The sequence below is a fragment of the Theobroma cacao genome, chromosome 5, assembly GCF_053813885.1.
Source record: "Theobroma cacao isolate CCN51 chromosome 5, ASM5381388v1, whole genome shotgun sequence".
In the NCBI taxonomy this organism is placed as follows: Eukaryota; Viridiplantae; Streptophyta; class Magnoliopsida; order Malvales; family Malvaceae; genus Theobroma; species Theobroma cacao.
In genome coordinates, this window is record NC_142643.1 from 3,674,312 (window position 1) to 3,701,481 (window position 27,170).

Genomic DNA, 27,170 nt, shown 5'->3' on the forward strand with positions numbered 1-27,170 from the left:
CCACTAGACTAAGTGGAGTTGAAAGCTAAATGCCATTGCAAATCCACTAATGGCCTCAATGATGGATTTCCGGGTGCCATGAACTTTCTGAGGCCCGAGTCATTGTTGGCTTTAGTCGGCACTAACTATCAATCGACACACCAGAGTGGGGCTCCAAAGGGGCCAAAATATAATCATAACTCTGACGGTGAAAGTGACTTGGTAAGAAATGGTAAATCCTGAACATGAGTCAATAAAAGTTGGCTCATTCTTGGGTAAAAAGAGTGTCAACAAATAGTAATAATACTGTCATGGTAGTTGGAGATACATAAAAATTTGTGTGGCCTATGGTTTCCCCGCGTTATATAATTGAAGTATACTGGGTCTTCATCTGATTATTGTACTGATATTGTATATTGTATCCCCTTATCTTTTCCTTCTTAGAAACGGCACCCTCCATTCTTAGCCACAGTATTGTTAGTCAACTCTGCTATCCTACGTGAAATTTATTATCCTCTAAAGTTTAAATCGCCTTAACCTCATAAAAAAGCCATAAATATGTGCTTTTCTAATCTTCCAAACTAGTAGCTACCCTGCCTAAACTGTGTTTTAGCAGTGCGAAATCGTTAGCAAAACGTGAAAACAAGACAAAAAAAAAAAGATGATGGTGGCAGATCATGTCAGTGGCGGTGGTTGTGGCTGGAGAGAGATGCAGCGCTACGGGTTGAACCTGATTATTGGACGTTGGTTCATGGTCTTTGCTTCACTGCTTATCATGTCCGTGTCTGGTGCAGCATATATGTTTGGTCTATATTCAAATGTTATTAAAACATCTATGGGAATGATCAAACTACTCTCAATCTGCTAAGCTTTTCCAAGGACTTGGGTGCAAACGTTGGGGTCCTATCAGGGCCCATCAACGTGGTAAGGGGCAGAGGGTAATGTAACTAGGAGGGGGGGACGGGAAGTGGGGGTGGTGGGGCGCTAATTTTTTAAATTTTTATTATATATATATATATATATATATATTAATGGTCTCTTTAAAATTTTTAGAAGTTTTTATTTATTATATTTTTTTAATGGACCCTTTTAAAATTTATGAAATTATTTATTTACTATATATTTTTCATGGTTTTCTCAAAATAATATTTTATTTTAATATTAATATAAATTAAAAATAATAAAATGACTTCATAAACCTTATTTAACTTTACCTTAATTTAAGTTTATTTACGTCTCTTTCTCCCTCTTTCTTTTTCTCTTTTTATTTTTCTTTGATCTTTTCTCTATAACTCACAATTAAAATACATTTTATTTCTTAAAAGACATTTATGAGCTTATGAGATTGGATAAAAAATGATAGAAACCACTCACTATCATTGTGTAAAATTAAGAGAAGGTAAATGTTTCTTTTATCTTCTTCTTTTTATTTATATTATTTAACTATTTATATATTTAACCATTATATAAAATTGTATATATCGTATTTAATTATTTATGTTTTATACATTATAATTTTATATTTAATATTTTAAATTTAAATAAAAATAAAATAAGAATATTGGATGTTGTTTACACATTGACTAGGATCTATTCTTAGGTTTTTTTATATTAGTAGTTTGATGTGCTTGTCCTTTTTTTTGTTGTTGGGTGTTTTTGTTCTCTTTGAGCAGCCATTATAAGTTTTCGAGTGGTTTAGAAGTCTTTGGTCAATTAGAGGTTGAATAAAAACACTTTGAAAAAAAAAAAAATAGTTTGATTAAAGTATGAGTAAGTTCTGAATAATTTTCCTACACATGAACAGTCAAACCTCAATAATTCAAATAATGAAAAAGAGTAATATGAATTAAGACGTCCTAAACTCAATTTTGAAGAAATGGATGCTTTTCAAGTAAAATCTGATACTTATAAAACTACAATAAATATTTTTTTTCTTATTTCTTTTGATTTACATGTTATATAAAAGTATTGTATATTATGAATCTTTTGATTATTTCTTAAGTTCAACATATTAGATTTAAAATATTTTAATCTTTATACCTTTTTCATCTTTGGCCTCCCCAATAAAAATTGGCTAGCTCCGCCTGGTAACACCGCCGTCGATGGTTCTTTTGATTGGGTCAATCATCAATTTCTTTGGCTATTTATTATATGGCTTGCTATCACCGGTCGCACTGCCAAACCCCATGTGTGGTAAATGTGCGTATACATCTGCTCAGGTGCAAATTCACATGCCTTTGCCAACACCAAGGCTCTTGTCACTTGTGTCAAAAACTTCCCTGAAAGCAAGGGAAGTGTTTTAGGCTTGCTGAAGTCTTATGTTGGTATGAGTGGCGTAATCCTGACACAATTATACCATGCTTTCTATGGAGACAACTCAATATTTTTTATCTTGTTGATTGCATGGCTTCCTGCTGCTGTTTCCTTTGTCTTTCTTCCGACGATTCAGATTATAAAGATTGCTCGCCACAAGAACGAACTCAGAGTTTTCTATAATATCCTTTTTATTTCTCTTGCCCTTGCTGGTTTCCTTATGGTCTTAATTATCATACAAAATAGGCTAAGTTTTAATAGCATTGAGTATGTAGGAAGTGCTTCTGTTGTTACTATATTACTGTTTTTCCCACTAACTGTCGTTATCAGAGAGGACTTCAAAATTTGGAGAAGAAAGAAACAAGCCTTAGATGATGTTTCTTAAATGAAAGTAGTAACAGAAAATCCAGCAGTTGTTGAATTAGCACCACAAACAGTGACAGTAAAGTCACTGTAGCCATAACTTGTTGGAGATCCAAAAGTTCCTGATTAGAATCATGTTGCTTGCATGGAAAATATTAGACTACATAACATTGAATAAGCTTGAAACAATGGTGAAGAACCCTATGGTACATTGAAGAAGACTCAAGCAGAAAAAAGAAATAGGGAATTTGGGAATGAAAGAACAGAGCTGTATGCACCGTTTTTGAAGAAAGCAAGAAGAAAACCTTGAAATAAAATGAAACGTTGCGTTTTAGCTAATAAGTTTTAAATTTCTGTTATGTTAGTTAATCGTTGTAATTAGTAGATGCTTTTTTTTTGTTTTAACTTTTTTTTTTTGAAAAGCATAGTTGAACTTTCATAACTACCAAGAATGAAACATTCCTAACAGGGGTATAAACAGCAACAAAATCGAAACCCAAGAGTAGTGGAAGCAAACCCAAACTGGAAACTCCACTACTCCCTCACAAGACTTCCCCACACTTACAACAAAAATCAAAAGAAAAAACCCCCAACTCAATGCACATTCTTTGAGCCTCAACCAGTATTCCTTAACATCTTAATCTCAAAATTCTATACATTTGAAAATCCATTCAAAACCTTCTTGAACCAAATCAACAAAGCGCAAAATTGAAGACACATTAAACTAAATAAAGGGGACAATAATATGGAACTTTCCACACCTATAACATTACTTCTTACTGCAAGTTCTCATCCGGAATCCACAAAAATCAACACTAACTAGAACCAAACAAATTAAAATATTTGAATAATATCAGACTGAAGTTGCACACCTTGCTTAGCCAGATTATCAACTCTTTCATTCGTTTCTCGCATGATGTGTCTAATCGTCCAGCCATTTAATTCCTCTTTCATCCTTTCCATTTGGATCAACCACTTCCTCATTTTCCACGGAGCTGTGTCTGGTTGCTTAGTCCATTTAACCGCATTGCTTGAATCACTTTCAATGCATAATGAATAGTCATTTTTCCACCTAGAAGTAGAGAATATCACAAACGCTTCTCTTACAGCTAAGATCTCCACAAGGTTAGCGTCAGCTAATCTTATTGGCTTAGAGAATGTCACTTTCACCACACCATTCGAATATTTGAGAATGCCTCCAATTCCAATTGGACCCGAGCTTCCTCTCGCTGCTCCATCCATGTTGAATTTCATTTGGCTTGGTTTCGGCATTTCCCACTTAATTTGTTTCCTCCCCAGCATTGATTTTCCATGCAAACTTTGAATTGGAGGCTGTCTGTAGATATCTAACATAAACGAAAAGTCCCTTGGCCATTTGGCATAGGCTCAAGCTGCCACCCTAACCTTGACCAATTCGAGAAATTGTTCAGCGTCCCATTCTTTACCATTAAACTTGCATTCATTCCTAAATTTCCAAATCGACCAAACTATAACAAAGTAAGCCATCTTCCATATTCTGTTATCAAAGTCCCCAAGATGGAACCTATTCCATGCTTCAAAAAAGTCTTTATTCGTTCTTGGAGAGGTCCACATAACACCCCAACTCTTACATCAACCCATCCATATTTTCCACGTCTCCATACATTCAACAAAAAAATGGTTACACGTTTCTCGACCCAAATTACATAAGACACAAAGCAAAATACTATTCAATTGAATCCCTCTTTTGACTAACTCTTCCTTCACCCCTATCTTACCCAAAAACATTTGCCACACAAAAACCTCTACTCTCAAGGGGGCTAATTTCGCCCACACAGATTTCCAAATCCCCTCCATAATCTCCATGGAAGATAAAGCATACTTACAAAAAGATTTATATGTGTATTTTCCACTAGGCTCCCTTTTCCAAATCAACTCATCTTTGAAATCCTTGCTAACCTGCTGTTCTTGGAGCATACCTTGCAGTTGCGCCGGCTGATCAATCTCTAAGTCAAATAATTGTATCTTAGTCTCCACTTTCCACTCCCAAAACCCATCCACCCAATTTCAAAATTTAGCAACCTTACCATACGTATTCTCGGCTAATGCAAATAACCTTGGGAAGGAAATTGCAAGAGTGACTCCTTCAAGCCAATCATCCTGCCAAAATCGTAAATTCTCACCGTTGCCTGTAATGAAACTGAAATTTGACTGGACCTGCAAAAAATACTTGTTAGAAGGGGAAAAAGGACTAATAATTCTTTTCCACAAAGTAGACACTTTTCTATTAACACTCGTGTTTGGCATGAGATCCGAAGGATCGTTTCTAGTTTTCTCAACTGGAACCTCTCTCCATAAACCGTTATTCTCTCTCTCATACCTCCATAACCATTTATTAAGTAGAGCTTGATTTTTCACTTCCTAATCGATCATACCAATTCCTCCACACTCCTTGCAATTGCACACTTGATCCCATCGAACATAATGAATTTGCTTTTTACCCTCCTTACCCTCCCATAGAAATCTCTTTTGTACTATTTCCAGTTCATTCTTCACTTGAACGGGAATTTGGAACATCAACATATAAAAAATAGGAAGATTGGCTAAAACAAATCTCAATAAGGTGACTCTCTCCCCTGAAGAAAGCATCTTAGCTTTCCATCCAGCCAGTTTTGCCTTCACTCTATCCAACACTGGCCCCTAAAGTTTAGAAGAGTTGTGATTCGCCCCCAAAGGTAACCCAAGGTAAGTAACAAGGATTTTCCCAACTTGACAGATAATTCTCCTTGCCCATCTTGCAACCCTTTCTTGCTCTACCCCAATTTCGATCAATTGACTTTTATGAAAATTAATTTTCAATCCCGACTCACCTTGAAAGCATCTCAACATTCTCCTTAGTTCTCTGAGATTCTCTAAGTTAGGATCACAAAAGAAAATAGTATCATCTGCATATTGTAAATGAGAAATTATGAACCCATTATTTCCTATCTCAACTCCTTTGCACAATCTCAAAATTTCTGCTTTCTTTATCATTCTACTCATAGCTTCAACCACAATGTTAAACAAGAATGGAAACAAAGGACATCCTTGTCTTAGCCCCTTTTCCATACCAAATTGTCCCGTAGGTGATCCATTAACTAAAACAGATACTCTAGCCGTGATGCTACACTCCCTCACCCATTCAATCCATTTTTCCATAAATCCCATTTTTCGCATAATCAACTCCATAAACTCCCAACATACATTGTCGTACACTTTTTCAAAGTCTATTTTGAGAATCACCCCACCTACACTCCTTTTCCTTATCCAATCAACTACCTCATTTGCAATTAAAGCACAATATATCAACTGTCTCCCTCTAATGAAGGCACACTGATTTTTTCCTACCACTTCCCCAATAACATTCCTCAATCGATTTGTCAAAATCTTTAAAGCAATTTTATACAGGCTACCCACCAAACTAATAAGTCTGAATTCTCCAAGAGTGGATGGATTCTGAACTTTAGGAACCAAAGTAATAAATGAGGTATTAACCCCCTCCCTAAAATTTCTTTGTCGTGAAACTCCCTCATAAAGGACATAATGTCATCTTTAACCACATTCCAATGAAGCTTAAAAAATCAAAATTAAAACCGTTCGGACTCGACGCTTTATTCACGTCACACCCTTGTATTGTTGTCCATACTTCTTCCTCCTCAAATTGTTTTTTCAACGCTATAATCGAATCTTTTTCCAGTCTACTAAACTGCCAATCAACATCCCTTAACCTAAGATCCAGTTTTTCTTGATATAAATTTTGGAAGTGAGCCATCACCTTATTTCTTATACTTTTTTTTTCATCCTGCTCTTAGTTTGAATTTTCTCAATGTAATTGATCCTTCTTCTAGCCGAAGCCATCGCATGGAAGTTTCTAGTATTCCGATCTCCATCGTTTACCCATTTCACTCTTGATTTTTGCAACCATTCCATCTATTCTTTTAGATAATTTGCCCATAATTTAGTTTTTTTTTTCCACCAACACTTCACACAACTTCTGGTCACCCACATTTTCTTGCCCTTGAGTTTGAATCATTCTTATCTCTTCTTCTAACCTCTAAATATACTGCTGTGTATTTTCTAACTCGTTAAATCTCCACTGCTTGATATGACCCTTTAATTCTCTTAGTTTGTCCCAAATTCCTTCAAACCCTCTCAAACCTTGCTGATTCCTTCCTCATACATTGACGACTAAATCCTTGAAACCCTTCTCCTCCATCCAATAGTTGAAAATCTTGAATGGTTTGGCCCTCATTCCACCCTACTAGTTTTCAATACCACAGGGTTATGATCCGAGAGGGAATTGGAGAGACATTCCTGAACAAAACCTTGCACATGATCCAGCCATTCAACATCCAGTAAAAATTGATCCAATCGACTGAACACCCACCCTTCTCGAAACCCACACTAAATGTACTTGTCTCCATGCAAAGGCAAATCAACAAGAGCTAAATTATCAATGAATTCCTTGAATACCAAAGTTGATATTCTCATATCCCCCCTACTTGTTTTTTCAAACTCATTCTTGACCGTATTAAAGTCTTCACCTAAGCACCAAATGACATCTTTCCCATTAATAAACTCTGTTAGTTCATCCCACAATCTTTTTCTAGCTTGTTCATCATTTGGTGCATACACATTCATAAAACCACATGCTCTGTCCAACCTTCTAACTTTACCAATAAGTGCAATATAATTTTTATTGCATTGAGCCTCTACAACCTCAAAGAACTCCTCTCGCCAAATACAAATCAGACCCCCTAATCTACCTTCAGCAAGAGCAGACTTCCCACAGATTTTATCTTTTCCCCATAATCGCTCATAAATGTCTCTACTTTCTTCTTTTAACTTAGTTTCTTGAATAAAAAGCATATCCGGTCTATTTTTACTCACTAGTCTCCTCATTGCCCTTTTCTTCTCATTTTTCCCCAATCTTCTAACATTCTAAGAGATAAATAACATGACAAAGCAAAAACACACTTACTTGGCTCTTGCCTTGCAATTCAACATCTATCATTCCACTTCCTATTTTCCATTGCCTCTATCTCTGTGAAGGCCTTGATCACTTTTTCTCTACTCTTTTTAAATTGCATTCCCAATATTTTACTATCATCCCAAGTTCTTCGAATCTCTTTGCTTATTTTATTACTATCATTATTAGTGTCACTATCCGAGCCCTCTTCCTCATCATCTCTTTCCATTTAATCATTCTTGTTAACCATGATATTTCTATCCATTTTTATGGTTCGTTGTCTTCTTCTGATCAACCCTTGTCCTGTGTAATTTTTTGCTTCTTCTTCACTTTGCTCACAATTAATTGACTATCCCATACCTTCGTCTAAATTTCTATTCTCACTTTCCTTTCTAAGATTTTTCCTTTGACTCTATCTTTTGGTCGTTTTCTCTTGACCGTTTTTTTGTTTTCTTCCTCGATGACACCCCTTACCTAACTCTGAAACAGTTACCTCAGACTCATCTATTTCATTTCCTACTCCATCCCCACTATTGTCAACTTCTCTTTCACTATCCATACTTTTTCTTTCTGGCACACAGTATAACCCAGCCTATGCTTTTACCTTGCCTTTACCTTATCCACCTACCTGGTATGACATGCTCTATGTAGCACTATTGTCACTTGGAATTCTTCCACTTTGCTTCCTTTTACTGTTGACCTTTTGACTCTTCACCTTCCTGAGTCTTCCTTCAACCTCATCAATCTCCGTTGAGCTTCTTCTTGGTTTCTATCTTAGACCTATCGTAACGTGAGGGTCCGGGAACCCGTCCGCCAGACGCGGGCAAAAAATTAAAAATCTCAAGGTGTGGGAGTCGCCACCAATCTTTTTTATCTAGGTGTGATTGGTCACCTATTAACCCGGTTCTTAATCGACGAAGTCCTAAATTAATTTTAGGTCCGTCGAAAGAACGAGAACTGGTTCACGTTTTTTAAAGACGGGTTCGGGAGTGCGGTTACGCACGGAGAAGGATTAGCACCTCCGCGACGCCCGTTCTACGAACGGTACCATTTAATCTTAAGTTATCTTAATATAGCCTTTTCTTAGTTTAATCCCTATTTTATTAATTAAAAATTTTTGAATTGTCAGACTGAGTTTTTCACTTGGTCTTACGTGTGCATATGATGCAAGCGTAGAATGATGTCGTGACTTGTTTATTTTAAATGATGGAGTCGGTAATCTTTTATCGGAAAATTATTCGAAGACTATCCCAACGCTTTGGTGAAGTCTCGAAATTCTCCTCACCTAGAGATATCCCCGGAAGAACTCGTCTCTACGAGCTCCTCGGGGAAATCCCATCATCGGGGTTCCCGCGCCATTTGCAAAATATGAGTGGCATGCAATGACAGTATAAAATGATGGTATCTATATGCACGCGTTTATTGATTGTTAAAAAAAATTTTGGTTATTATTTTATTATTTATTATTTTATATATACTTTATTTTTTGGTTATTTAAATCCATGTTTGTTGTTGGTCAATTTTTTTACTTGTTTACAAAGCTTATCTAAATAATTAATTAATTAACTTTTAAATGATTAATTTAACTTTGTTTAGTAATATTTATTTGAATTAACAAAATCTTTCTACATATATTATTTTCTAATAATGACTATTTGACTTAATGGGTTTTGGAGTTTAGAGTTCGGATTTATCCCGACGCTTCGGTGAAAATCCGCCTCGAACTTCGTACCCGAAAAACATCCACCCGAAAGAGGCAACTCTTTGCCCCTTTTTGGTGGTAATACTCAAATATTTATTATATTATTTTTTTATTTTTATTTTTATTTCATTTTATTATCATTATATTTTATTTTATTTTATTTTATATATTTTTTTATTTTTATTTTTTTATTTTTTTATCTAAAAATATAATATAATATATATATGTATATTGAATTATTATTATTATTATTTATTTTATTTTATTTTTATTTTTTAATATTAAATATAAATATTTGTTCTTAAAAAATAATAAATGCATTTAAATTAAAATGGGCTAGACCCAAGTAAAAAAAGTTATACCTTGTTGGGCTGCAATCGGCCCAACCCGGCGGTCCGTGGGAGCCCAAATCCACTATGCCAGGCCTGCTTCTGGAAGCCCGCAAGGTGAGATTCAAAACGCACCGTTTTGACGCCTGCGAAGCCGCTCAAAACGACGCCGTTTGGCCGGGTCCTTTCAGCTTCTGCTTGCCTCTCCGAAACGACGCCGTTTTGCCCCCCTAAACCTAGGTATTTAACCCCCTTTTCTCTCTTTCTCTCCTCACTTTCAACCCTCACTTTCTCTCTCTAGCGGCGGCACCCTCTCCCTTCTCTCTAAAAATCTCTTCTCTCTTCCGGCGCCGGCGTCTTCCCCTCTCTTCTCGCCGACCTCTCTCTCTCTCTCTCCCTACTTGCCGGCAGATCTCTCTTTTCTCTCTTTCGAACGACAGATCGGGCACCCCCTTTCTTCGGTCGGCGGCGACCCAAACGGGCCTGAGTTTTCTCCCGGATCTCACCCTTTTCTCCCTGTTTTCCTTTGTGTTGTTTCTCTCCCCTTTTTGTGGCTAACCGCTCTTGATGATTTTTTGGTTTTTTTCGTGTTGTGGCTAACCGTTGTTTGTTTTTTTTTGCAGGGTTTTAAAGAGCCGGGTTGTCCAATTTTTTGGACAACCCGGTGAGGGGGGGGTTCTGGCACCCCTGGGGTTGGTGGCCAGAACCCCCATCCCGCGTAGTGGGTGGGGGATGGGACGGCGACGGGATGGCTGGGCGTACGCCCAGCCATCCCGATTTTTTTATTATTATTATTTTTATTATTTTATTTATTTTATTTTTAAAATTCATGTGTCTACAGTTGCCCCTCTTTGCGCATTCTTGAGAATCAAGGATAGTGCAAAGACGTAGACACCACATTTGGCTTATCTTGAAGCCAGTTGGTTTAATCAAATCGATCTAGAATCGACTTATCTCAAAATAAGTTCGATTTTAAACAAAAACGAAATTTCTAGACTTGATCTGGGCTTGACCCATGTTAGGACAAATTCAATTTAAAATTCTTAGACTTAATCTTGGCTCGACCTATCTCACAACAGGTTCGATTTGAACAAAATTAAAATTCCTAGACTTAATCTAGGCTCGACCCATCTCACAGCAGGTTCGATTTAACAAAATTAAAATTCTTAGACTTAATCTAGGCTCGACCTATCTCACAACAGGTTCGATTTAAACAAAATTAAAATTTCTAGACTTAATCTAGGCTTGACCCATCTCACAACAGGTTTGATTTAAACAATTGAAGTTCCTAGACTTAATCTAGGCTCGACCTATCTCGCAACAGGTTCGATTTAAAGAAAATTAAAATTTCTAGACTTAATCTAGGCTCGACCTATCTCACAACAGGTTCGATTTAAACAAAATTAAAAATTTCTAGACTTAATCTAGGCTCGACCTATCTCACAACAGGTTCGATCTAAAAATTGAAATTCCTTTAATGCTAACTTAATTGGAATAACATGAAATGAAAAGACTCAAATCTTTCCATTGAAGTTTTACAATCTCAACCCTTTAGGTCGAGTGACTTTCTACTTTCGACGCTTGGGACATGAATTAATTTTGATTCTTGTCGAGTGCATGGCTAGGCATGTATGCATGATTGACATGATAGAATGTTTTTTCATGTTTATGATTAAGGTTCCAAGACCTTCTTGCTTCGTTCGATTTTTCACTGCAACTTTCGATCTTATTTGCCTGTTTTCTTTCCTTCTGTAGAATTCAGGTAACTCCAGACTTTCCCTTAAGTACCCTCTCCTTTGACATTTGACTTTGCCTTAGGTTCAGGGCTCTACCATTCTTTTTTCATCCTTAAGTCTTTTGCTGAACAGTGAGTGTAATTTCTTGCTTAATTAGTTTATTTCTTTTACCAATCATCATTCATTTCCATGACAATCATTATGTGAATCATGGGATGGTAAATAACGAAAGAGTTGAAATAAAGAGGTGAAGAAAAACTTCATATATGAGGAATCAAATAGTTCAAGGTAAACAGAATTTACAAGGCAGACATTAGATCTTTTAAATAATGAACACCCAGACCACTAAGAGAAAACAATCTGATATTCGATTTCAAGAATTGTCCTTGATTGATGCTTTGATCAAATCTGTAGGTTGCAGATTCCTTAGCTTCCCCTTCTTTGTGAAATTGCGGAGCTCCATCCATGGTGTATTTAGGCCGACATCCTCAAATTCCCTTCTATCTTCTTGTTTTTCGGCCTCAAGCCGCCCTTTTTCGGGTTTTCGACATGAGCCTCCTCCCTTAGGTACGAGCTGCCCTTTTCGGGTTTTCAGCACGAACCCCCTCCTTTAGGTACGAGCCGCCCTTTTCGGGTTTTCAGCACGAACCCCTTCCGTTTTTTTTTTTTTTTTTTTTTTTTTTTTTTCTTAGGCATAGTACTTCTTCACCGCATCCGCATTTATTGGATTAGGCAGATCTCCCCCATCCATGTCAGCCAAAATCAAAGCTCCTCCTGAAAAAGCCTTCTTTACCACGCATGGCCTTTCCCAATTCGGCATCCATTTTCCCCGAAAATCAGTTTGATTAGGGAGTATTCTCTTGAGAACCAACTCTCCTTCTCGGAACTGCCTGGGATGAACTTTTTTCTCGTATGCTCGTATCATCCTTCGTTGGTACATCTGACCGTGACAAAGAGCCGCCAGCCTTTTCTCCTCAATCAGATTCAACTGTTCGTAGCGGGAGCGGACCCACTCAGCATCTTCCAATTCCGCTTCCATCAACACCCTCAATGATGGGATTTCTACTTCAACAGGTAGGACTGCTTCTGCACCGTATACTAATGAGTACGGAGTTGCCCCGGTTGAGGTACGCACAGAAGTTCGATATGCATGTAGGGCAAACGGAAGTTTCTCATGCCAGTCTTTATAAACTTCAGTCATCTTTTCGACAATCTTCTTGATGTTTTTGTTGGCTGCCTCTACCGCTCCGTTCATCTTCGGACGGTAAGTTGTCGAGTTATGATGCTTGATCTTGAATTTAGTGCAAACATCCTTCACCATCGCACCATTCAAATTGCTTGCATTATCCGTAATGATCCTTTCTGGAAGCCCATACCGACATATGATCTCCTTTTGGATGAACTTGCACACCACCTTTTGTGTCACATTGGCATAGGAAGCTGCTTCTACCCATTTCGTGAAATAATCGATGGCCACCAATATGAATCGATGTCCATTAGAGGCTTTTGGCGTAATAAGTCTAATCACATCCATTCCCTACATTGAAAATGGCCAAGGTGCTGTGAAAACATGCAATGGGGCTGGTGGAGCATGGATCCTATCAGCGTATACTTGACACTTGTGGCATTTTCGAGAAAAGTTTATGCAGTCTGATTCCAATGTCAACCAATAATAACCAGCTCTCATAATTTGTCTAGCCAACATATGTCCATTAGCATGAGCTCCACAAGTTCCTTCATGGACTTCTTTCATTATTTTGTTGGCTTCCGCAACATCCACACATCTCAAGAGTACTTGGTCTCGACTCCTTTTGTAGAGCACTTCTCCGTTAAGGAAGAAACCCATTGCTAATCTTCGAAGAGTTCGCTTGTCATTATCGGTGACATTCTCAGGATATGCCTGGTACTTGATGTATTGCCTGATATCATGATACCACGGCCTACCATCAACCTCTTCTTCAACATTTAGGCAGTGTGCGGAGACTTCACGAACTTCTAAATCAAAAGGGCGTACATCGGCCGCCTCTTTTATTTTGAACATCGCTGCGAGGGTGGCCAAAGCATCAGCAATCTGATTCTCTTCTCGAGGTAAATGGTTGAAGCTGATTTCTTTGAATTGTTTGCTTAATTCTGTAACCAGCTTTTTATATGGAACTAGTTTAGGGTCTCTAGTTTCCCATTCACCTTTCATTTGACATATCACTAAAGCCGAATCTCCGTAAACATCTATCGCGTCAACCTTCATCTCAATTGCTGCTTGTAATCCCATTACCAACGCCTCATACTCCGCCATATTGTTGGTACAATTGAAATTCAATCTCGTCGTGGCTGGATAGTACTTTCCGTTTGGAGAAATCAACACTGCCCCAATTCCGTGCCCCAAAGCATTGGATGCTCCATCAAAATACACCTTCCATGGATTAAGTTCATTGGGACTAACCTCTTCTATATGCAAGACGGCCATCAAATCTTCATCTGGAAAATCGAAACTTACAGATTCATAATCCTTATTAGCTCGATCTGCAAGGAAATCGGCGATGGCGCTCCCTTTGATTGATTTTTGGGACACATACACAATGTCATACTCAGACAATAGCACTTGCCATCGAGCTATTCTTCCGGACAGGCAGGGTTTTTCAAAAATGTACTTGATGGGATCTAATTTCGCCACCAACCATGTTGTGTGATACAACATATACTGCCGGAGCCTCTGAGCGGTCCATGCTAGTGCACAACACATCTTTTCGAGCGCAGAATATTTGGACTCATACTCCATGAATTTCTTGCTCAAGTAATATACGGCTCGTTCTTTCATCCCAGTTTCATCATGTTGTCCCAATACACATCCCATAGAATTCCTGTTCACAGTCAAATACAGAATGAGAGGTTTTTCGACCGTCGGTGGCATCAACACCGGTGGATTTGTGAGATATTCTTTGATTTTATCAAAGGCTATTTGACATTCTTCATTCCATTCTCCTGGGTCTCGTTTCCGAAGCAGCTTGAAGATTGGATCACATTTGCAGGTGAGCTGGGATATAAATCGAGCAATGTAATTCAGCCTCCCTAAAAATCCTCTCACTTCTTTTTGCGTTTTGGGAGGTGGTAGCTCTTGAATAGCTCGTATTTTATCCGGGTCCACTTCAATTCCTTTTTCACTGACTATGAACCCCAACAATTTCCCAGAGGTTACACCGAAAGTGCATTTTGCCGGATTCAACTTGAGCTGGAACTTCCGCAATCTCTCGAACAGTTTCTTGAGATTGACAGTATGATCCCTTTCTGTATGAGATTTTGCAATCATGTCATCCACGTATACCTCTATCTCTTTATGCATCATATCGTGGAACAAAGCTACCATTGCCCTTTGGTAAGTGGCGCCTGCATTCTTCAATCCAAATGGCATTACTTTGTAACAAAATGTTCCCCACATGGTCACGAACGTTGTTTTTTCCATATCTTCGGGTGCCATCTTAATCTGATTGTAACCAGAAAAGCCATCCATGAAAGAGAACAAAGCATGTTTTGCCGTGTTGTCCACAAGAGTATCAATATGTGGCAAAGGGAAGCTATCCTTCGGACTCGCTCTGTTCAAATCCCTATAGTCGACGCACATTCGAACTTTTCCATCCTTCTTAGGAACTGGAACTATATTAGCTACCCATTCAGGGTACTTAGCCACCTCCAAAAATCCAGCATCGAATTGCCTTTTTACTTCCTCTTTAATCTTCAGCAACATCTCTGGCTTCATCCTTCTCAACTTCTGCTTAATAGGTTTGCAATCTGGTTTCAAAGGTAACTTGTGAACAACCATGTCAGTATTAAGACCTGGCATGTCCTGATATGACCAAGCAAACACGTCCACATATTCATGGAGCAATTCTTCCAGCTTTTGCCGTTCATCGGATGACAGCGAGGTGCCAACCTTAACCTCTTTCTTATCTTCCCCATTTCCGAGGTTAATCATTTCCGTGAGTTCCTGATGAGGTAAAATCTCCTTTTCTTCCTGTTCCAACATTCTCGACAAATCAGGGGGTAAGTTGTAGTCATCCACCTCCTCTTCATTTTTCAATTCATCAATGTTCGGAATTATCTCAAAATCGATATTCAAATCGTTGTCTAGATTGTCTTCGTGTTCATTATTTAAAGACCTGCAAACAGGTAAAGTGGGAGGGGTGTATGGGCAAGTATTTATTGGCTAAAAGAATAGATGAAATGAAATATGCAAAAAGATTGATGAATTATGAAACACATTATGCATTGTCATTTATTCAAATGATGAAGGTAACAGAAAGCCCTACTTAAACAGGAAATTAATCTTAGCACCCTTGGGCATAGGCATTTAGATAAATTGTTCATTACATTTTGGAAGACTTAAAGATGATGGGCAGTTCCGTGGCTGTCCAATTGCTTAGCTCCTCTCCTGGTAGTACTGGATACACCATAGGGATCTTCCCATCAGGTTCTTCATCTCTGATCATATGGATTGATAGCTCATCAAATATCCGTAGAACCTGATTGACCTTTGGTGGCGCTTCGGGATGAATGAAACCTGCAGAGCGAAAAGTCTCGTATAGGTGTGGGATTGTCCGTTCCCCGAATTCTTCTTCTTTTCCCTCAAGTTGAGCCATCCTTTTAATCTTCTTTTGAGCTGTCAGTTTCCTTCTCTCTTCTTTGGTAGGCTTGTACCCCAAACCAAACCTTTCTTCGTTCTTCATTGGAGCCAGAGGACGGTTAATTCCTTGTAAATTCTTTCCTAACCCCAAACCAGCACGGCATCCTTTACCCACAGTCTGCTTAACTCCCATTTTAGTGGCTACTGATAAACGAGGGGTTGGTATCACTTTCCTTTCCCCCACATAAGTAGCATTAACAAATTCAAAAGATCTGAAAGAGCATTCTGGGACTTCTTCTGTTGCCTCTACATAGGGAGCAGATGATGGTTGAATAGCCAGTATGTCTTCCTCCGCACATACACTTATCAGTTGGCCTTCAGCTATGAATTTAACCTTTTGATGAAGGGAAGATGGTATGGCTCCAGCCATATGAATCCATGGACGCCATAACAAGCAATTGTATGACGGGGCAATGTCCATGACTTGAAATTGGACCTCAAAAATGCAAGGGCCAATTTTTATTGGTAGTTCAATGTCTCCTACCACCTCCCTTGTGGTCCCGTCGAAAGCCCTTACAACCATTCGACTGGTTCTCATATACGACACATCTACTGGCAACTTGGTTAAAGTAGAGCGAGGCATGACATTTAAAGCGGAACCATTATCGACCAAAACCCTAGGTACGGCATGGTCCTTGCATTTGATGGTGATGTGCAGCGCTTTGTTACCACCTCGACCACCCGATGGTATTTCTTCATCATTAAAGGCAATGAAGTTTCCCACTGTAATGTTCCCCACGATGTGGTCTAACTTTTCTACTGATATATCTTGTGCCACATAAGCTTGGTTCAAGACTTTGAGCAGTGCGTTCCTGTGTGCTTCCGAATTCAACAGTAAAGACAACAACGAGATGCGAGCGGGCATCTTGGTTAATTGTTCTACCACACTGTATTCACTGTGTTTGATAAACTTGAGAAATTCTCCCGCTTCTTTCTCGGTGACAAGATTTTTGACCTCATTGTTCGGGGCAATTACGGATTCGTCAACTTGGTCCTTGGCAAAGGTATCTGCTTTCTTTAGGCCTCCCTCTCCCTGTGATGGTTTCCCTTTTCCAACTCTTTCTGCTACCTCAGGGGAATAACATCGCCCGCTTCGCGTTATACCCCCCACACCAGTTAGGTCTTCAAAAGATGCTTGGGGGGTGGATGAAGCTGTGCCCAAAATATTGCACTCATAATTCCATGGGACAGCCTTATCGCTCTTGTAAGGGAATGGGCTGGGGACTTCGATGGTGATACCATTTCGGATCATAGTTGGGGACGTATCATTCATCGGGCTTCTGTTTTCTTCATAGAAGATGGTGAGAGGTTTAGGTTTGTTTGCCCCGAATGAACTTGATGCCACTTCAGCTGGGGTGTCTCCATTTATGGTTCCGACCAAATTCTCTTCAGCTCCTTCATAAAACTCAATTATCGATGAGTCCATCAATTCTTGCAACTTACGGCGAAAGCCATCACAATTTTGAATGGAATGCCCAATTGCCCCCATATGAAATTTGCAAGAATAAGCGAGATCATGCCCCAATTCCTTTGTGTCGATGGGTTCTGGAGTGATGACATTTATCTTGGACAACGCCTCAAACACTTTATCCATCGGCGTTTGAATCTCATCAATACCCTTTTTTACCCTTCGAATCATCCCTTCATGTATGGCATTCACAGTCGGTCTTCCATGATTAGGTAACGGGTTCCCATCAACACTCGAACTGTCTTTTTTGGCAAAATTTAAAAGCCCTGCCTTAATGAGCGCTTGGACCTTATGTTTTAAAACAGTGCAATTCTCGGTTGAGTGCCCTTGAATTCCAAAATGGTAATCACAATGGGCATTCGGGTCATACCATTTCGGGAAGGGTGGTCGAAGTGGTTCTAAAGGGGTTCGAGCAAGGAGTCGATTTTCTATGAGTTGTGGCAGTAATGTAGTGTAAGGGACTGGAATAGGATCAAACTTTGGTCTTTCTGGGGTGGTTTTAGGTCCTCTTTGACCATGGCCAGGATTATTGGTTGAAGCTACCGGTCTTGGTGGTGGAGTTTGTGGAAGGACATTGGTTTGAAATGTTGGTTGCGGGACGGGTTGGTACACATATGGATTTTGTGTGATATTGCCTATGTGCGGATAAAAGGGTTGGTATGGAGGGTACGGGTAATATGGGTTAAAGTTGTGGGCTTGTTGGCTGTCGTGAGCGACTGCTTGCACATCCCCTTCTTTCTTCTTGGGCGTACTCCCTTTCTTTGAGCTGGCAACTTCATGCCCTTCAATTTTTTCGCTTTTTATAGCTCCTTCTATTATTTCTCCCGATAAGACCAAATCTGTAAAGTTTTTCGTGGCATTGCCGATCAAGCGCTCATAGAATGGAGCTCGGAGGGTATTTATGAATAAAACAGTCATCTCCTTATCAGTGAGAGGTGGCTGAACTTGCGCTGCTGTATCTCTCCACCTTTGGGCATATTCCTTGAAGTTCTCGCTTTGCTTCTTCTCCATAGTTTGTAATGACAAACGATCAGGGGCTAATTCAGCCACATGCTTGTATTGGGCTATGAAGGCTCTTGCTAAGTCTTTCCAAGTCTTAATACGGTTTCGATCTAGCTGTACGTACCACCGAGCAGCTAACCCAGTCAAGCTGTCTTGGAAAAAATGGATCAGTAATTTATCATCGTGAGACTGTGCCGCCATCTTCCGACAATACATAGTAATATGTGCCATGGGACATTTTGTTCCGTCGTATTTCTCAAATTCCGGAACCTTGAACTTGGCAGGGATCAATACATCCGGCACTAAGCATAGCTCGGTTGCGTCCATGGTACCAAACCTATCAACTCCCTCGATAGCACGAAGACGTTCTTCCAACAGCTCATACTTTTTCTGGTCTTTTTCATTTTCCCCTATTTGTGACGAGTCCTTTCGTAGTTTTTCTTGCTCCTTCGGATCGTCTAAATCTGGGACATTTATTGGTTCAGCAGGATTTATCCCAGAATATGGCCCAAATTGCCCCTGAATCGGTTGATGGCCTAGCGGGGGTGGTGCATTGTAATAGACTGGTGGGATCACTTGAGGGTGGACCCTTTGAAAGGTTTGAGCATGTGGTGGAGTGAACCCTGGGGGATAGGGTGGATCTTCCCTTTGGTTTCCACTGTCTTGTGCTGGTGGGTTTTCTGACGGAGCTGGCTCTTCGATCGCTCTTTTTCCTTTACTGAGACTCATCATTAATTCCATCATCTTTGCTAACTGTTCTCTCATTTCTTCCTGAGCTCTTTCCATTCTGTCCATTCGCTCTCTTTGTTCTTCTTCCATGATCCTTGCTCGTTGACGCGTATTATGAACACGTTGATCACTTGGCTTAGGTGGTCGAGCTATTTTGGAACCTTATTATTGATCATAAACATGAATTAGATGCATATTTGATGCATGAGTGAACCCATTATTTTTAAATGAAAATATTTATTGCCATGAAATGATGATTTATGCATGTATGAATGATTATGTACTAAAAGTATTCATCACATGACACCCAACAACAAAAGTCATCCATTGCATAAGATATTTGTCTTAGATTACAACTCAAAGGCCATCTAGAAATATTCGCCAATCTTATTATAATGGCTATACACCTCATCTAAATACTTGATCAACTGTTGCTCTTGTTTTCCAACTGGAAATATCTGGCTTCTTAATATATCCGTCTTCCAAGCCATGCTTTTCGCCTTGTAAGCCACCTCCCTCATTTGCCAAACCAAGTAATCCATCTGGTTGTACTTCTCTGTATAAGCTTGTCTGTACGATTCACCCCATTCTTGGATTCTGGTGCTCTGTTGCTTGAGGCGCTCATATTCCTGTTGATAAGTCGTCATGACCCCTTCGAGCTCTTCATACTCCTGTCTTAGTAATTGGATGGACTCTTGTTGGAATCGCACTTGTCTTCTTAACCCATCATTGTGCGTTTGAAGTTCATTGCCTCGATTTTCTCTCACCTGTATTTCCCTTTGAAGTTCGCTGGTTGTGGCAGAAAACTTATCATTCAGGCCTTCATACTTCCCTTCCATTTTCCGGACTTTCTTTCTTTGCTCACTTACTTCTCTTTTCATTTTCTCACACTCTTTTTGGAGGTCTTCATACCGTTGCTTCCAACTGGCATTTTCAGCTTCGGACTTCTTTCGAGCCAACTCACTTTCGAGCAAAGCGTCTCGTGGTTCTGGATCAACTGGGCCACGTAGTGCATCTTCTTTCGGATATACCACGTCCTTAACTCGTTGGTCATGCCATATCTGATATCCGGTAGTCACTTCATCGGTGTACCTCCCTTGATCAACTCGGCTAGTTTTCTTCCAAGCTTGCGTAATTTCCTCGATCCTTTTCAGAAAACCCGGCTCTCCATAAGCAAACTCTAAAGTATTAAGTCGGTGTGTCATCGGTACAAACTGTTCTGACCCAAATTGTCTTCTCACCATAATTGGGGCGTAACTGATGGCTCCCCATGGCCCCATTAACGGTACCCAAGGTTCGTTTCCACATTTGTACAAGACCGGGTGATGCGGCATCCACGGAGCTCTCCATGTCACTTCCACACTCATGAGTTCCCGAAATCTAGAGATCCATTGCTCCTTAGTCCTATTTTCTGGCCATTCACTCTCACAAAATTCTCTGATAGGGGCGGTTTGCGGATGAAATGGCTTTCTGAACTTATCGACCTTGCATTCAAAGTGACTCACTATCCAGATGGAAAGAAGCTGTGCACATCCCACAAATCGTCCCTCACCTTTTCTTCGACAGTAATTCAGTGATCTGAGAGTTTCCGCTAGAATAGAAGGCGAAGGATTGGCCTTGTTGACGACTTGCTCGAAGAAGTCTATAATTTCGACTTCTATATGTCCCAAAACTTTGGGGAAGATCACTAGCCCATAAATTGCCAAGGCCATCACAAGCTGTCCTTGCTCGGTGTCTCGTTGCTTCATGATATAACCACGTAGAAAACTCCACGGGATACATTCATTGTCCCCTTTTTTCCTTAGGTTCTGATCAACTTCCGCCGAAGTAATACCCATCATCTTGGCTAACTTTCGCCTGTGTCCGGTCTTCTGCCCTCTCCAATATATCTTGTCCGGATTATCGAGATCGATTTGCAGGAGAGCCGAGTATTCTTCGATCGTGGGGACCATATCCACCTTATTGAACACAAAGCATCTATACGACGGATCCCAAAATTGCACAATGGCCTTCAACAACTGTTCATCTACCTGGACCTTAAGGAGTCGAGCAATGTGACCATATTTCCTATCGAAATTTGCTCGAGTGGTAGCCCCCCACTTATCCCATATGTTGAGCAAATCGGTGAAGTCGTTCTGTTTGAGATCAAGGTGGACCCTATCAGGTAGTGATGAGAAGTGATCCTTTGACAAGCAATCTCCTTCACTTTGTTGGGTACTCGCCATATGCTGAGTCACTTGATAAATTCCATCGTAACTGGAGGATGGCCATGACGACTCCATGTATGCAATTGGATCTACTCTGTTAATGGTTGTCAGGTGACAAATACTTTTCCTATTATGATGCAAATATGCATATGACAAAGAAAATCAAGTTAGCACTATAAACAAAAATTTTAAAAGATGAATGAGAGTAATTAGTAACCTGATACCTTTATTATTCGCGGAGAAGGATTTTGAACTAGGGGATTATGAAAATTCCTTCATGTGTACCTAGTCAAAAGGTATATTCTCACGGGTGAAGCTCTACCTAAGCAAAGGCGACTCTCGGCATTCTACATGCTGAGTTTGGGTTGAAAATGGAGCTAAAGGTTCCCAAATCGTTCCTCACTGTCGTCCACACGGACTAGTAAGGCACCCCGGTCCTCACCCATTACAGGCTTCAAACGGACTAGGTTCGATTTGAGTGGGAGTCTTCACTAGCCCATGCGAAGGTTATCACCTCACGAGAGCGTAGCTACTTAACTCCCTCCTAATTAAAGATAAAGCCCGGGTGGAAGGCTTATGCATGAATGCAAGATGTGTAGTGTGTGAGAAGGAATATACCGACCTTGGATCAATAATTTCACATTCCCCTTATCCTAAATTTCTCGCAATTATTAAAATAGTGAAGTAATAATAACAAACAAATAAATAAATGCACTAAACAAAAATATGCAAAATTAATGCTAGGGAAAACAACAAATTATTTAAGGCTTAAGATAACTTATGATTAATTAATGGCTTGACTCTCGAAATCCCCAGTGGAGTCGCCATCTATCGTAACGTGCGGGTCCGGGAACCCGTCCGCCAGACGCGGGCAAAAAATTAAAAATCTCAAGGTGTGGGAGTCGCCACCAATCTTTTTTATCTAGGTGTGATTGGTCACCTATTAACCCGATTCTTAATCGACGAAGTCCTAAATTAATTTTAGATCCGTCGAAAGAACGAGAACTGGTCCACGTTTTTTAAAGACGGGTTCGGGAGTGCGGTTACGCACGGAGAAGGATTAGCACCTCCGCGACGCCCGTTCTACGAACGGTACCATTTAATCTTAAGTTATCTTAATATAGCCTTTTCTTAGTTTAATCCCTATTTTATTAATTAAAAATTTTTGAATTGTCAGACTGAGTTTTTCACTTGGTCTTACGTGTGCATATGATGCAAGCGTAGAATGATGTCGTGACTTGTTTATTTTAAATGATGGAGTCGGTAATCTTTTATCGGAAAATTATTCGAAGACTATCCCAACGCTTTGGTGAAGTCTCGAAATTCTCCTCACCTAGAGATATCCCCGGAAGAACTCGTCTCTACGAGCTCCTCAGGGAAATCCCATCATCGGGGTTCCCGCGCCATTTGCAAAATATGAGTGGCATGCAATGACAGTATAAAATGATGGTATCTATATGCACGCGTTTATTGATTGTTAAAAAAAATTTTGGTTATTATTTTATTATTTATTATTTTATATATACTTTATTTTTTGGTTATTTAAATCCATGTTTGTTGTTGGTCAATTTTTTTACTTGTTTACAAAGCTTATCTAAATAATTAATTAATTAACTTTTAAATGATTAATTTAACTTTGTTTAGTAATATTTATTTGAATTAACAAAATCTTTCTACATATATTATTTTCTAATAATGACTATTTGACTTAATGGGTTTTGGAGTTTAGAGTTCGGATTTATCCCGACGCTTCGGTGAAAATCCGCCTCGAACTTCGTACCCGAAAAACATCCACCCGAAAGAGGCAACTCTTTGCCCCTTTTTGGTGGTAATACTCAAATATTTATTATATTATTTTTTTATTTTTATTTTTATTTCATTTTATTATCATTATATTTTATTTTATTTTATTTTATATATTTTTTTATTTTTATTTTTTTATTTTTTTATCTAAAAATATAATATAATATATATATGTATATTGAATTATTATTATTATTATTTATTTTATTTTATTTTTATTTTTTAATATTAAATATAAATATTTGTTCCTAAAAAATAATAAATGCATTTAAATTAAAATGGGCTAGACCCAAGTAAAAAAAGTTATACCTTGTTGGGCTGCAATCGGCCCAACCCGGCGGTCCGTGGGAGCCCAAATCCACTATGCCAGGCCTGCTTCTGGAAGCCCGCAAGGTGAGATTCAAAACGCACCGTTTTGACGCCTGCGAAGCCGCTCAAAACGACGCCGTTTGGCCGGGTCCTTTCAGCTTCTGCTTGCCTCTCCGAAACGATGCCGTTTTGCCCCCCTAAACCTAGGTATTTAACCCCCTTTTCTCTCTTTCTCTCCTCACTTTCAACCCTCACTTTCTCTCTCTAGCGGCGGCACCCTCTCCCTTCTCTCTAAAAATCTCTTCTCTCTTCCGGCGCCGGCGTCTTCCCCTCTCTTCTCGCCGACCTCTCTCTCTCTCTCTCCCTACTTGCCGGCAGATCTCTCTTTTCTCTCTTCCGAACGACAGATCGGGCACCCCCTTTCTTCGGTCGGCGGCGACCCAAACGGGCCTGAGTTTTCTCCCGGATCTCACCCTTTTCTCCCTGTTTTCCTTTGTGTTGTTTCTCTCCCCTTTTTGTGGCTAACCGCTCTTGATGATTTTTTGGTTTTTTTCGTGTTGTGGCTAACCGTTGTTTGTTTTTTTTTGCAGGGTTTTAAAGAGCCGGGTTGTCCAATTTTTTGGACAACCCGGTGAGGGGGGGGTTCTGGCACCCCTGGGGTTGGTGGCCAAAACCCCCATCCCGCGTAGTGGGTGGGGGATGGGACGGCGACGGGATGGCTGGGCGTACGCCCAGCCATCCCGATTTTTTTTTATTATTTTTTTTATTTTTTTTATTATTTTATTTATTTTATTTTTAAAATTCATGTGTCTACAAGACCGACATGGATATTCACCTCTACTTTAGATGTAACCTCACTTAATTTCTAGGTCTCTGTCATCTTGGTTTTCCTTTTCTTCTTCAGATCCTAAACTCCAGCCCTTAACACTTTGAACTTGTTGGAAAGATCCAACTCCTGAACTAGGTTTTTTGATCCTCGACCCATTCTCCCTTCACTTCTTTATTCCTACTCACTGTTTTTTTTTTGGGCTAAATCCATCTCTGGGCCTATCCCCGTATCCCATAATACTAAGCCCATAATTTTTTAGACTTGGCTCTTATTTAGAAAAGTCACTTGTAAATCTGTTCCTTGAGCCCCTTGAGTATCCATCTTTGCTCGAGTTTGAAAATTGGTTTCCCTCCCACTCTATATTGTCCTTTCCTCTCTCTTTTAGCCTTTTTTCCATAGACCTTTGCTTGTCAGAACTATATTCACTATGCTACACCCAATCACTTAATTTTTCTGACCTGCTCTGAGATCTCACATCAGCTTTTTCCCATATAGCTAATCTTTTAAAATTTTCCTCGAGAATCCCACCTTCATCTTTATCTTCCCATCCGACTTGATCACCTTCTTCTAACCACTTTTCACTCATTTTCGACTCGGACACCCCCTCCGTTATATTTCCAACTCTGCATCTGGGATCACATCTTTCAACATCAACAATGGATGTTTTCATAAAATAATCCATTTCATTCACTGTCACATGGATAGAAGCCATAATGTTCCTTAGGGACTTAACTTCAACAAGGATCATGGCTTGATTAAGGTGCCATTTCTCTTCCGTGTCCCTGTCTGACTTTATATATGTCCCTCAAGCATCTCCAATTGCCTTGAAGCTTTCTTCGTGCCAAGCATTCAGGGGGATTTCCTTTAATTTAACCCAAACCTTAAGTTTTCTTCATCCCATCCCACATAGTAGGGGACCAAGGAGAGGAACCACAGATCAAAAAGGTGCATACACCCGTCCAACAGTTCTAGCATCTCTTCCTTATCACCAAAGGTCACCAGAACAAATAATCCTCCCATTGGTCTCACTTGAGCAACGATGCCTTCTTGGAATAAAGACCTCTTAATAAATCCATAATTAAATGATTTACTTAATTGCCATACTGCACTTCTACCTAACCATTCAAGATCGTCCTCTTTATTGACAACCTTGTTACCTTTGTTCTTTCCTGACTCTACACTCATCTATCCTTTACTTTGACTTTGCATAAGAGTTTCTTTAAATGTTTTACCACTACCACCCTTTTCCTGTGTCTTCTCAATCTTTGTTTTTAAGCCTTTTCTATGTTCCTTCCCGTTTTTCGATTTGTCTGCCTCCACTACTGTTATCCTACAGCCATTGATTTTCTTACCATGACCTAGAAAGATCGCTTTTGTCAATTATCTCTTTTCCCTGAATCTTACAAAAATGTACTTTCTAGTTGTTTCCCTTCTTGTTCTTGGCAATAATATGTCCACAACAACTCCAAATTCATCAAACACGATTTTCAATTGTCTCCACTCAACATCCTTGTGAAGATTTCCAATAAAGACAGTGAAAAATGTTTTCCTCCATTTCTCCACTCTCCAAGGATATTTCTTCTCTTTGCCATTTATATCCTTCTAGTCAAACCCCGAGAGGTCCTTCGTTGGTCTTTCATCCACAATCCTTCACCCATGCCAAACTTTTCTACCTAACTCTCTTTTTCTCTCTCTTACCCATTCTCTTTCTATTTTTTTAGTGTTACAAGATTTCCATTAAGTTAGAACCCTTGGTTTGTATGAGCTTTTGTTTTAACTCTTTAAGCACTGTATATAAACAACCTCTTTAGGTATTCTTCAATGAAAAAAATCCTTGGACAATTTTCTTCCCAAAAATAATGAGCCGTCTATTGCTTTCTTCCTTCTTGCTATTTCCTGATAGAAAACATTTTCAAACCTCCAGAAAGAGGTGAAAACTACACTATATTGCAAACACTTTTCAGCATTGACATGTTGATACTCTTCATTGCAACGACATGCGGTGTTTGAGGAGCATTGACAGTTATCGACAACTTGGGGTAGCTTGGAAACTCATTGGGCTACCCAGGACGTAGTATAGCCACTTTCATATCTCTCGTGAGCATATGGAATTACCTTGGATGAGTAGTGGCTGGTTTTGCTTTTGAATACTTATTGACAAAATACAATATGCTTAAGACATTGCTGTTCACTTTCGTGATTCTCTGTTCTTGTGTTGGCCATCTTTTGATTGCCTTTGCAGTCCCAAATTCCCTCTACTTTGCCTTAGTTATAATCAGATTCTGCCTTGGAGCAGAATGGCCATTAATATATGCCATCATCTCTGAAATTTTTAGCCTTAAATACTACTCCACATTGTACAATTTTAGTTTTGTGGCTAGTCTAGTCAGAACTTACATTTTAAATGTTAAAGTTGCAGGTCATTTATATGATAAAGAGGCTTTGAAGCAAATGAAAGCTTTGGGTCGTACAAGGAAACCATGGGAAGCCTTGACTTGCACTAGAGGGCAGTGTTACAGGATTACTTCTATTATGATCGCAGCCACCACATTCTTTGGATTCCTTGTTTTTTGTATTTTGGTTCTTAGGACCAAAAAGTTTTACAAAAGTGACATCTGCAAGAAATTCAGGGAAGAAACAGAGGCTGCCTAAACAGACATGGCTTCAACCTTAAAACAAGTTCAACCTAAAGCTACCACAGATGCTGAAACCACCACAAGAACCACCTCAGCCAACTAG

The 27,170-nt window shown here is 39.4% G+C and overlaps 1 pseudogene; it reads left to right on the plus strand.

Moving 5' to 3' along the window:
• Positions 1-423: 423 nt before the first annotated feature.
• On the plus strand, positions 424-27,170 carry LOC148762364 (protein NUCLEAR FUSION DEFECTIVE 4-like; annotated as a pseudogene).